Below are 12,960 nucleotides of genomic sequence, written 5' to 3'. Positions count from 1 at the left end.
TCCTCCTCCTCCTCTCCCTCTCAAAAAAAAAAAAAAAATATATATATATATATATATATATAAAGATTATATATGTATATATAAAGATTTATCTATCTTGGGGGTGCCAAGAAAATGTATACACATTTTAAGATAAAATGTGTATACATTTTTTGGCACCCTCTCTGTATATGTATATATATATATATATATATATATATATATATATATATACATATATATGTTAAATAAGGTGAAGGGTATGATCATAAAGCAACTTAGTTTTTTCCATATATAGAGAGAGATATATATATTCATATATCTCTATATATACGTATAGATATATGTACACATACAGAAAGGGCTTTAAATGGACAGGAGGAAAACAATTATGTTACTTTATGATCATACCCTCCCTTCATCTTGTTTAACATTTCCACTTTTTGAAATCTTTTTGCCCTAGTTAGTGTGTTTCACTTTGTGGATACATTTGGAAATTTAGGGGCCATTAGAGTTTGCCTGAAATTTAATCTGTTTGTTACCACCACCACCCTCCTGTTATCTATCTGAAATGAGTCTGGCTAAATTTCTGTGTGTGTGTTCTAGTACCCCCATGTTTATGGATTCCTTCTGAGGTTGTCTGATACCTAATTCTTTAGAGCTGTCTGACTCGGAGTTCAGTATATATTGGCCCAATAGAAATAATCTCATGTTGTCTACCATTTAGATTTGTGGTTTTAGTTAACTGGTGTGTGTGTGTGTGTGTGTGTGTGTGTGTGTGTTCCTCCTCCCCTCCCCCCACTCTGGAAAAGTTTAATTTTGAACTGCCTCCCAGGGGTGATATGAAGCATAACTAACTTTGGTAAACTACACATTCCAACAATGATCATTTTGTAGGCTTATGTGCTCAAGCTCTTTTACAGCCTGGTTGTCAAAAGAATAATTAAGCATGCAAATCTCAGATACGTTCAAAAGCAATTACATGTTAAAGTAGGTTAAGTATTCTGTGATTTGAAGTTATTACCGCCAAAGGTCTTTATTCCCCATGATTTCAAGAAATAAAGAAGTTATAGTGTAATTTTACAAACAGTTGAGCTTCTGCCTCCTGTGCCATTGGAAATAGAACATAATTACAGTCCATTCTGATTTCTGCCCCTGACTCTGTCTCTGGGAGGGAAGGGTCTAATATTCTTCCCTCACAGTGCCAAGCATAGTGCCAGGTTCAAGTTAGCGTAAATAACAGTTTTCTGATTGGATGTTCATTATCATGATAGCTATTCTAAGATAGGAAGAATTCCATACTCCCAGAGCCAAAAGAAAACTTAAAGGACCATAGAGTTTAGTCTCTGACTTTAGAATTACGAGGCTTTCCAGATGGAGCCTATTAACTTCATAAAAATCTGCACAAGTGGAGTTTCACTACTGTTCGTTGGTAGCCTATTAGAGCATGTCATTCTCTTATTATTAAACAGACAATACATTGACACCTACGGTTCCGGGCACTGTGTAATGAAATGGTGAACAAAACATTATCTCTGATCTCATGGAGTTTACAGACTAGTGAAACACTAACAATTAAGCAAAAAGAAGCCTTAGAAATCATTCCATCTTCTCTAACTCCTTCATTTTATAGGTTCAGGAAGTCGCACTCAGAAAAGTTAAAATATTTTATCAAGATCCCACTTGGGATTTCTACTTTCAATTGTTCTTTCTGGTATCTGGAAATGCATTTAATTTTTCTAAGTGGACCTTGTACCTGTGGCTTTACGTAATTCATTTATTATTTCTAGTGGTTTTTCTTTGTAGATTTATTAGAATTTATATGATAATGTTATATGCAAATATAGTTTTACCTCTTCCTTCCCAATCTAGACACCTTTTGCTTTTTTTCCTTTCTATGTTGTCCTAGCTAAAGCCTCCAGTACAATGTTGAATAGAAGTGGCAAGGGTAGACATTTTGCCTTATTTGTATTAGGGGAAAAGTCTGTCTTTCACTCTGGTGTTTGATGTTAGTGGTAGATTTTTTGTGGATATCCTTTATCATCAGATGGAGGACGCTCTGTTAGAGTTTTTATAATCTCTGAGTGTTAAATTTGATCAAATTAATTTTCTGCATCTATCATTCTCCCCGTTTTACTGTTAATGTGGAAATATTACATTTAAAAACAATGTTGAATTAACCTTGCATTCCTGAGGTAAACCCACTTGGTCCTGATGAGTGATGGTTTTTACACACTAGACCCGTTTGAAGTTTTAGTACTTAGCATTCTCTGAGTATGATTGATTGGCTGAGTCCCATCTCAGGATATTCTGATGGCATTCTCTTCTGATGTTCTCAGTTCTGTTGTCCTTAGTTCTTCTGATGACTGAGGACTCTTTGGCTCTGGCTGGATGCAAGCCCTTCTAAGTTTCTGCAATGCCAATCATATTGCTCCTGGTTCAGGTTGTCTGTTTCTTGACTTTTTTGAATATCAATCCCATTGCCAGTCTGCCAGGCTCTCAATTCAGATTTCACACCAAAGGAAACCAGGTGTCTAACATTTCTTGCTCTACATGTGGATGCTCAGACATGGGCGGTAAGAAAACATGTTTGATCAGAGATAAAACTGATCTATGATCTACCTTGTCTACACACTCTCAGTGTTTTCTTCCACACAAAGCTCCATGGCCAGAAGACTTTCTTCTTCTTAGTATATTAAATAGTTACATTTCTTTCCGTTTCTCTCCTTCATCTATGCTACACAATCCCATAACCAGAGTAGACACTCTCTGTTAAGAGTTTGGCACTTTTATTTCCAGACTTTTGTCTATCTTAAGTATCTATCTGTCTATCTATCTATCTATCTATCTATCTGTCTATCTATCTATCTATCTATCTATCTATCTATCTATCTATCTATCTATCTATCTATCTATCTAATCTATCTTCTATCATCTTTCCATCCATCTTTCTATGTATATTTGCATATATTTATAGTCATTCTTTGAAATCAGAAATGAAGAACTGAGATGGTGAGTACATTGTTTGCAAATTGCTTATTTGTATTATTTTTTAAGGTAAAAATAAGCTTTGATTACCTTTTCAAGTGGACCCACAATTTGCTTTCTGTCTTTAGCCTCTCTAATGTATCTGCTGCCTAGCAATAATTGCCTCGGTACTTCAATATTTATTTAGTGCATGTTTTTGCTTATATGAATAGCTTCTTTTTATTGTTGAGCAATATTGCATTGTATGAATGTCCAACAATTTGTTTATCCATTCACCAGTTGATCAACATTTGGGTTCTTTGCATGCTTTGGCTAATATAAATAAAGTTGCTATGAACATTCATAAACATTTGTGTGTGTGTGTGTGTGTGTGTGTGTGTACATATATTTATGTCAAACTTAGGTAATTTTCTTAGAGTATAATTATTCAGCTACATGGTAAGTATGTATTAGGTTTATAATAAATTGTTGAGCATTCCATCAAAGCAATTATACTATCATGTACCGGCAATGTATGAGAGTTCCAGTTACTCCATATTTTCAGCACTACTTAGTAGTGTTAATCTCTTAAATTTCAGCTATTTTATTGGGTGTCCAGTATTATATTATTGTGATTTTAATTTACATCTTCCTGATGACTTATTGTTTTATGATCATAGACTGTAAATATATATTGTTTAGAATTTTATCTTAGAGAATTATTGGAAGCTTTTCATTTTTCTTTCAAAGAAGATTTTCATTTACTTCTGCCAATTAGCTTGTGGCCCTACTGACTTCAGCTACTTTTAATTTTCCACTTGATGCTTCTCAAATGAAACAGGTGTGTGAATTCAAGCCATAAAATAATGTGAGCAAAAAAAACATTTCAGGAAAAATGTTTTTCCCCTTTCATTAGCACCAACGTCAAGCCAGGCAAGTTTTCTTGCCATCTCTTCCTGTGAAGTAAGTTGATTTCTTATTCCCAAGTGATGCATTTAGATGTTCAGCTTATAAGGCCTAATACATTCGCTATCTTTCTTAAGTCCTAAATATCAAATGCCTTCTCAGTATCTTGTTTAACAATCAAAACAGAAGCTCAGGATCATTAGCATTTAGAAGTTTCCCTCAGAACAAAAGCTGTGTCCAATACTTGTGTATCTCCAGAGTTCTATTTTCAGTCTACTTTGAAGTCCTTCTCCTGATCATTTTTTAAAAACCAGTCTAGTTATTCAGTTAAAAGCAAATTTTTAGAAAAAATGTTTTAAACAAGATAACCATTCAGGTTATCTGATCCAACACATTGCCATAAATGGAAAATTTTTCCATTTATTAAAACATATTACTATTCTTGATTGTAATTTTAAGTATTTCTTTAATATATAATTTATGTAGAGTAAATATCAATCTTTTGTCAATGCATTTCAGCTATTTTCTTGCTATTAATAATTAACTCTTTTCTTTATTATGTATTTTTTATGTATAGGAAAACTATTGGCATTTTTGTAAATTAGTGATTACATTGATATTATGTATAATGAACTGCATAATGTTAAAATATTTTTATTTTTTACTCATTCTTTCAAGTATTTACAATTTCTTTTTTTTGTACTATCTAATCACATTGGGTAGAACTCCCAGCATATTGTGAAGTGGTAACTTCAGTGGAAATTACTCCAATATCTTATCATAAGTCATGATGATGCTACTACCTTTTATTTCTATTTTGAAAGTTTAAAAATTAAGGATGTTAAAATTTGATAAACACAGTTTTGACTTCAGTTGAGCCACTCACTATTTTATTTTCTCCTTTGATCAAGTAATGATGATTTCCTATATTAGCTTGTATTGAAACATTCTATTATTAAAACGCGATTTGGGCAAGATCTATCCTATTATAGCTATCCACTTTCATATTCCCTAAAATCTTTATCAGCATTTGTAAAAGTATATATTGGTATATAATTATCCTTTCTACTATTATTATTTTATTGTTAGATTAGATTAGATTATTTTATTGTGATCATTTAAAATGTTTCTTCTATATCAAATTTTATTATCACATAATTCAATTGTGGAATTAATATTACTTGATGATCTAAAACTTTTAAATGTGAATTTTTCTGAACCCCAAATCAGACACAGGAAGAGACACAGAGAGTGGATAAGGGGCAGAAAAATAGACAAATTTCTTCTATGGTTACTGTCCTATTTATGTTTTGAAATTTATTTTACTTGTCAAAGATACAACTTTTCATTTGGGTGTAAAATGAATCCGCTAAAACAACTAATTAATTTTCTCAAACAGATTACTGTGAAGGAATCCAAGACAAAATATTTTAAGTATCTTACATAAGTAAAGACGCTTGTTCAACTAAGTTCACATACACAGGTTCTAGGTATTAGGATGTGGACATATCTTTCAGGGGGTCACCATTTAACCCACTACAAGTGATAAAATTAAATTCCCTATAATCATCACATTAAAAATAATATAATTTATTACAACAAGAAGGAAAATCAAGATTTACTGTAATTATAGTCCCTATGTGAGGAACCACATACAAAAGATATGGCAATAAATTATTTACAGTTAAAAAGTAGAATCAAGGTCTTGCTCTTATAAGCTGACCTAGACATGTACTCAATCTTATGATGCCAAGATACAGAATATATAGAAATATAACTTAAATAGAATGTTCTCTCTTCATTTTTATACACACACTCACTTTTTCTTTGTTACTGCTCTTGATTATATATGTCTTTATTATAGCTGGTTTATTATATTAATAATAAAAAGTGAAAAATACTCTAAACTTTATATTCTGAGAAGCAACTAGGTTAACAATTTTCTTTCCTTTCCAAGGTTTTCTATTGAATAAAATTGTGGCTTCTGTCCTATGGTTTCAATCAATAATTTAATCAAGCTTATATAAAATGTTTAAGGCTTTACATTTTCTGTTTCCACATAAGACCATTTTTGGTAATTTAAATTTTACTACAGAGTACCTCTAGTCACTCTCTTGAATATGTCATCCACATAGTCAAATTTATTTGCAAAAAAAAAAAAAAAAAAAAAGGAAAGAAAGAGAAAAAGAGCAAAGTGGTAATTTCCGATTCTTTTATTTTCCTCTGCATTTATGGTTATTTCCCCATTTTTGTTTGTATTGTGAGGCATTTGTATTGTTTTCCTCTATTTTATTTTTTTTGCTTTGAATTGGTTTGCCAAAGATTTATCTAATTCATTACTTTTCATAAACAATTGTTCAGTTCTTTAATTGACAATGTTACATAGTTTTTTTCGTTACTATTTATTTCTGCTTTTGTTTTAATTAGTTTTATTCTTCTGCATTTATTTGGTTTTTAATTTTAATTAATTTAGATTTAAATAGCTACATGTCGCTAGTGGCTGCTGTTTTTGAAAGTGCAGTTTAAAGGAAAGCATCATGGCTGTTGCATTGATGGGTTGAGTTGTGAGGGAGTAAATGCATAATAAACCAATCTATTGTGTTGGAAGGAATAATAATGGTTATTCTGTTGTGGATTAATAGTGACTAGAAGGTAGCATGAGTGGGTTTCTAGAGTTTTCTGTGTTTTTTTTTACTTGATCCATATACTGTTAGAGAAATATATTTACTTTATGAAAATTCCTTGAACTGTGCCTTATGATTTATGCACTTTTCAATAAAAATTATATTAATAAAAAAAGAATATACTACAACCAAGCAGATATTTTTAGGTATGCAAGTGTAGTTCAATATTAGCAATATAGCATATGATTTTGACAATTGACATTTGACAAAATGAAATACCTGTCTTTGACAAAAACATATGAAAATAGAAATTGAAGGAGCGTTTCTTAATATGTACATTATTTCAAAGCCAAATTCTTTCTATTCGGGAAATATTAAAGACAGTCTCATGAAATAAACAACTCAAATTTACACATCATCTACATTACTGTGTAATAGAGGATTGAAGACTTTAACTAATATAATTAGATAAAATAAAATATTTAGAAATTAGAATTGTAATAGAAGTATCAAAAATCTCTATTACAATTGAATACCTGGAAAAGTCCTAAAAGTCAAAGGAAAACCATTGCAAATAATAAGTGAATTTATTAAAATGGTAGTACATAAAACTAACGTTCAAAAATTGGAAACTTTAAATATGTAAACAAAAGTTAGCCAATATAAAGAAATATTTCATTAAAAGATATTAAAATATATTTTAAAAGAAAACGATAAAATAAATATTTAAGTATAAACATAAAAAAGTAGACTTGAATAAATTGTCAGATTGATGAAAATCCAAAAGTTTTATCATATGGTGTGTTGTGCGACTGAGGAAACAGTCATTCATGTATTTTTACAGCTGTGGAGTACAATTTGGCAATATCTAGTAAAATTTCACATGCATTTACCCTTTGACTTAGCAGTCACGCTTTTAGAAAACCATCCCCAAACAACTGGCAAATATATTAAATGACCTTTATGTATAGTTTATCATCTTTTCATAACTCCCCTGCCCCAAATCTTGTTTTCTAACAAAGCTAAAATTCTTTCTTAGCATCAGATCTTTTCTGAGAGTTTGTACTAAGAGTATTGCTTCAATTTTGTATTGGAGGTCCTTAAACAATTTCAAAAACTCACCAACTGAAATGAGCCCAAATAATAATATGGTCTGTAAGGTGTAGACTGTTCTGTTGAGGTTCAGTATAGACCTGTAATAATACTTGAAGGAAATGTTTAACTTGGTTGTTTATGAAAGCAACAAAAAGGATTTATTAGAAATGACTGACAATGGAAATAAAAAAAAAATTACCTTAACACAATGTAGAAATATTGTAAATGTCCAATGTTCTTATACTAATTTTAATTTTCTTGTCCTTAAAGAAATGGTAGAAACTTTTCGCTAACAGAGCTAACTCTGCTCCTATGTGCTCGGTAATCCTTATCTTCATTTTGACGTCTGCTCGTTTACTTCTTTGTGTGCCATGCTGTCCTTATAGTAGACTGTTGTAACTTGGACACTAAGTCTTTCTGTCAAAGCCCTTATGACTGTCTCAAACAATCTCTGTGTATGAATGCTTAAAGTTGACTTAAAAACATCCAGAGTATTTCTATAAAGATGTGCCGCCTCCAATGCTCTGAAGAATGCCTGCAGCTAATAATTAATGTGACACTGTTAAATTATGTTTTAACTGATGCACCAGGACACAATAGGTTGGAAATTGTACAGTTTGGCGCTCAGCCAAAGTGAGCTGAGAAATCCAAAGAATGAGTTTCACATCTCTTAGAATCCATCACCTACTTTTAGAGTATAAAACAATCGGAAAATGATATGGAAGGAAAATATTTGAGAAGAGGTTTATTGGGTGTAGAGTAGTCAGAATTATCAAATGAAAATACAGGATGCCCAGTTACATTTGAATTTCAGATAAACAACCAATAATTTTTTGGTATAAATATGTCCCAAATACTTGCATGGGACATAGCTATAATGAAAAATATTTGTTATTTGCCTGAAATTCAAATGTAACAGGGCATCCTGTATTTTATACGGTAATTATACTTGGGAGAGAGCACAGCCTGTGTTCAGCCACCTATCCAGGGGAAGGGGGAGTGCTGCCCACTTTATTTCAGGTCTAAAAGAGGAGCTTCTACAGGACCAAATGAAAAACTTGTTAGGAGAATGGCAGACACGTGGTTGACATCTGCTCAGGAAATCTAGAGGGCAAGAGAAAACAGCTAGCTGCTTTGGCAGCAAAGTAGTCATTTTGAAATCTGTCTCCACACTCAGAACTTATCAAGGTAAAGAATGGGTGAGTGTCTCTGTGAACCTGATGTGGGCCAAATAAGAGAGAAACTGAAACCAGAGCTGTTTTGATTTCTATCCAAGAGAATCACTTGGGAGGTCACTGGGACTCCAACAGAGCAAGTCTTAGAGGGACAGATTGCCTGAAAACCTGGGCTAAGGAGGAGCAAGCCAGAGAGAGAAAATGCATTGCCAAGTGCCTGCAAGCCCCAGTCAGAGAGGGGTCACACCGGTACCTCCAAGAAATCAAGAAAAGCACCCACAAGACAAAGAGGCATTTTTAAATATCCACCTTGATCCATAAATGTGAATGTTATGTTCATCCACCTGGATCGATAAATGTGTATGTTATGTTCAAGTAAGAAAGTATGTTTCTCTTCCTCTCCCTTGCTCCCTGTACTTCATCCCTGGAAGGGTCTGCAACAGCAGCTGAGGGGTAAAATAAATGGGAAAGAAGGAGGCTTTCACAGGATCTTTCCCATTGACAAAGGGGCATAATGGGGGGTGGGGGGAGAGCAGGCTAATGGCAAAGTCTTACCTTGAATGAAGACTAAAGTGTTAATTATTGTAATTTTGTATTTTGTAACATATAATATGACATTATACAATGTATAGTAACATAAATGTATATTATATAATTATAATCACTAATACATTAGGCTGGGCCTTTTAGATTACTGAATTGAGACACATCCAAATACTTTTACTATTAAGGAGTGATCAGGAAATGCCCGAGGCTTTCCAGAGTTTTTCAGTTGCAGGGGATAAATCTTACACAACTGCATCAATTGTCATAGGAACATGAGAGTCAACAATAAAGGTTGACTCTCTTTGATTATATTCTATGAGTTGTGTTTGCTCAAAGTACTAGTTATTACTGTTACTGTTCTAATCTATAAATAGCTTCTGTTATCATTTTCTTGACTCTGCAGATTTGCTCCCTCTCAGAGTGCCCTCTGTTTTGCATTCGGTAGTACTCCAAGATGATAGCCTGGGGAGAATTTATTCCTTTTTGATGGCGAGATTAGAGAAACTTCCTGATTTGATTTTGAGCTTCAGATTGTTTGATTTTCCCCCCACTTAGTTCTGACACAGATTCCTTCCTTGATCAAACTCTAGTGAGGCACATCTTAGCCCTCTTCTCCACTAGAACTCAACTGGGCCTATAAAGACTGAACAAACACTATCATGGTTTCTAACAGCTCCTGGCTGCATTCTTAGAATGACCCTATCTTCCCTCGAAATGCTCACCTGAGAAAACTCAAGGCTGCTGAAAGAATTACTGTTTGTTCCAGTCAACACTTGAAGATAGCTCTTATCTCCTGTCTCTGTGGGAGGGTGGAAACCTAACATCAAAAAGTACCAGTTAGCAAACCCCAGATGGGTTTCACAAGGACCAACCTCCTTCCTGCTTTTACAATTTTTCATTTCCATGACCCTACTCAGCCACAGCTCACCTCCTCCTTATTCCCTCACCTTCCCGTTAAAATGCCTCCTCACCTCTGTGCAAATTGAAGTTGAGTTCAGTTCATGCTAGACCTTTGTCCCTATTGAAAACATGTATTGCTGATTAAAACCTGTTCTTACCACTTTAACTAGTGTCTGACTTTATCTTTGACATTTGTCAACCCCATAAGATATTTCTTTCTATTTGCACAAGAACAGAATAGAATTTTACAGTTTGACCCAGCCTGTTCCAAACAAGTGTTATTGAAAAACACTTCTGGGGAAATGTTGCTAAATTTATAAAGAAAAAAAAAAATCCCCTTGCAAATAAGTTAACCATTAAATAAAATCCAAACCTTATTTTTAAACTGAGGAACTTTTCAGGGGTCTTCATTGTGCTAAGGGACTTAGTGAATCAAATTTCCAAAGGGAAGATTCAGAATGCAGTATTTCCTTAATTTATTTTACCACAGAACCCTTTGTTTTTAGAACACCAACCCCATAACATTCCAGAACAAATGTTCCAAGGAAAATATTTTTTTGAAAATCCTGGCTTAAGCATTTTAAATCCACCATCTACTAATTCTACTCACAGCTTCTTAGTCCTGCGAGCTATGAAAACATCAGATACTGGACGTTTTTCTCAAAGTGTGGATTTTTACCATTTTATCAGAATCATCTCAGCATATTTGTTAAAACCGCAAATTACTGGGCCATGTCCCAAGTCTGCTGTATTGGGATCACTGGGAACTATAATGGGAGGTGGGATCTGGAATCAGAATTTTGCTAGTGTCCAATGTTGGATTCTTATCTACACTAAAGCCCAAAGATTCAGGTAAGGAATCTTACCCCTGGCTGCCCTTTCAGAATCCACTGCTGAAATCATTCCCAACTGTTTGCAGTTTCTTTGGAATCTCTATTTTTCTTTCCAAGCAATAAGCCCAAGGAAGAAAAAGCTGAAAGCTGCTTAGAATCTTTCTACTCAGGGAGAAAAAACAAAAAGTTCAGTGATTAATTTTTTCCACTCAGCAGGTGCTAACTTTCCACTGTGTTCTTAAAGAAGAAACATCCCTTCCTCCCAGGTGATATTTCCAGGAGTGTTTGCTGGCTGTGTGTTGCTTGAAAATTAAATATAGTGATTGCCCACAGCCACTCCTTTAAAAAATGTAACAATTACAAACTGACTCTGTAAGCAGTAATAGCAAAAACTTATTTCTAAAAGAATACTTATAAAAAAACATATCTGAGCACGCTTTTGAAATTTAGATTTAAATTGATTTTATTTACTATCTCTAAATTTAGAGAGATCAATCAAACCATTTGAATTTTTTAAAATCTAGAGTAAATATTTTGGTTCCTACCACCTTTCTAAGAAAGATGGGGTGTTTTCTCTTTTAGTATCTTGTCCTTTAAGTTTTTGATGACTTTCAAGTTTAATTTTCCGCCCAATATAGAAAGTGAGGTATGTATTATTAACTACGCATATTATAATGAAATCTGCTTAAATGTCTTTTGAAATCTTTTATTTCTATACAGGCATACATCTTGGAGACATTGCGGGCTCCAGTCCAGACCACCATAATAAAGTGAGTATTGTAATAAAGTGAGCCATAATCTTTTTGCTGGTGGAGGGTCTTGCCTTCAATTTGTAAAAAACAACAACAACAAAAAAACAACATCTGTGAATTATAATAAAGTGAAGTGCAGTAAGACAAAGTAGGACTGTACTTTGTAAAATGTTCTGTTCCCCATTAAGAATATAGGCTATTCAAGGTTCTCAAGTTTCTAGAATAGAGGCATTTAGGGGCTGAAGTTGAAAAAACTGTCTTGTCAATTTGAGGAGAGTCCTTTCATGCGTAGCTCCGGGTTTTGAAATAATTGATAAAAGGAAGAAAAACAGAAAGCTGAGTGGAGAAGTGCCAACTTGTTTATGGAGAGAACCTAATCATGGTATATATATATATATATATATATATATATATATATATATATATATATATATATATATATATATATATATATATATATTTCAGTGGGTCTCAGACTAGAGTGTGCATCACATCACCTGAAAAGCTTGGTAACAGCAGATGGCTGTGGCCCACTCTCAAGGTTTCTGATGCAGCAGGTCCTGGGATGGCCTGAGGACTGACATTTCTAATAAATTCTCAGGTGATGCTGCTGCTGCTGGTCCAGGGACCAAATGTGCTACTTCCAAATGCACAGATGCCTTCTTTCTATCGCCTGTAATTTACCCAAAGAAACGAAAGAACATTTCTAAGTGAAAGAAGATAAAAGCTGTGAGAAAGCACTAATCAGCATCTTGCAAGAGTTGGCAGTCACAAAGATAATTAGAGGTATTACCGATTGTGGCTCATTTCGAGCTGAGTAATTGGTCCTAATGTAGGGCGCAGTCTACCAGGACGCGGTTTTTAAATCATAAGGAGCGTTACCCAACAAGGGCTCGCTGCCCTACACGCATAGAAGCCAATGCTATGGCTTTGGAGAAAAAAGCTTTGTTGCCAGGTCAACTGAACAAGGAGACAGGAGGTTAGGCTCAAATGGGTCTTCCTGTCCAGGATTTGGGGTGAGATTTAAGGGGTTTCAGCACCAGATCTTTCTCAACAACGGACCCGTTGCTTCTGAAAGGGTTCCAGGGCTCAGGTCCTTTAGTCCCGTGGGGGAAGCAGTTAAGGGTGCACAAGCGATACTCGTCAACTTTGGTTGAGACTTGTTAGAAACAGGGTAGCACCA

The 12,960-nt window shown here is 33.9% G+C and overlaps 1 long non-coding RNA gene across 1 annotated transcript in view; it reads left to right on the top strand.

Moving 5' to 3' along the window:
• Positions 1–11,641: 11,641 nt before the first annotated feature.
• LOC148754854 (uncharacterized) overlaps positions 11,642–12,960 on the top strand; it is a 72,006-nt gene continuing 70,687 nt past the window's right edge. The window contains exon 1 of the long non-coding RNA XR_016019676.1: positions 11,642–11,795. This is a non-coding gene — a long non-coding RNA (uncharacterized LOC148754854). The remainder of the gene's footprint in view (positions 11,796–12,960) is intronic.

The sequence above is a fragment of the Rhinolophus sinicus genome, chromosome 17 (assembly GCF_057876585.1).
Source record: "Rhinolophus sinicus isolate RSI-liver-muscle chromosome 17, RSI-T2T, whole genome shotgun sequence".
In the NCBI taxonomy this organism is placed as follows: domain Eukaryota; kingdom Metazoa; phylum Chordata; class Mammalia; order Chiroptera; family Rhinolophidae; genus Rhinolophus; species Rhinolophus sinicus.
This window is presented reverse-complemented; position numbering and strand designations above follow the sequence as displayed.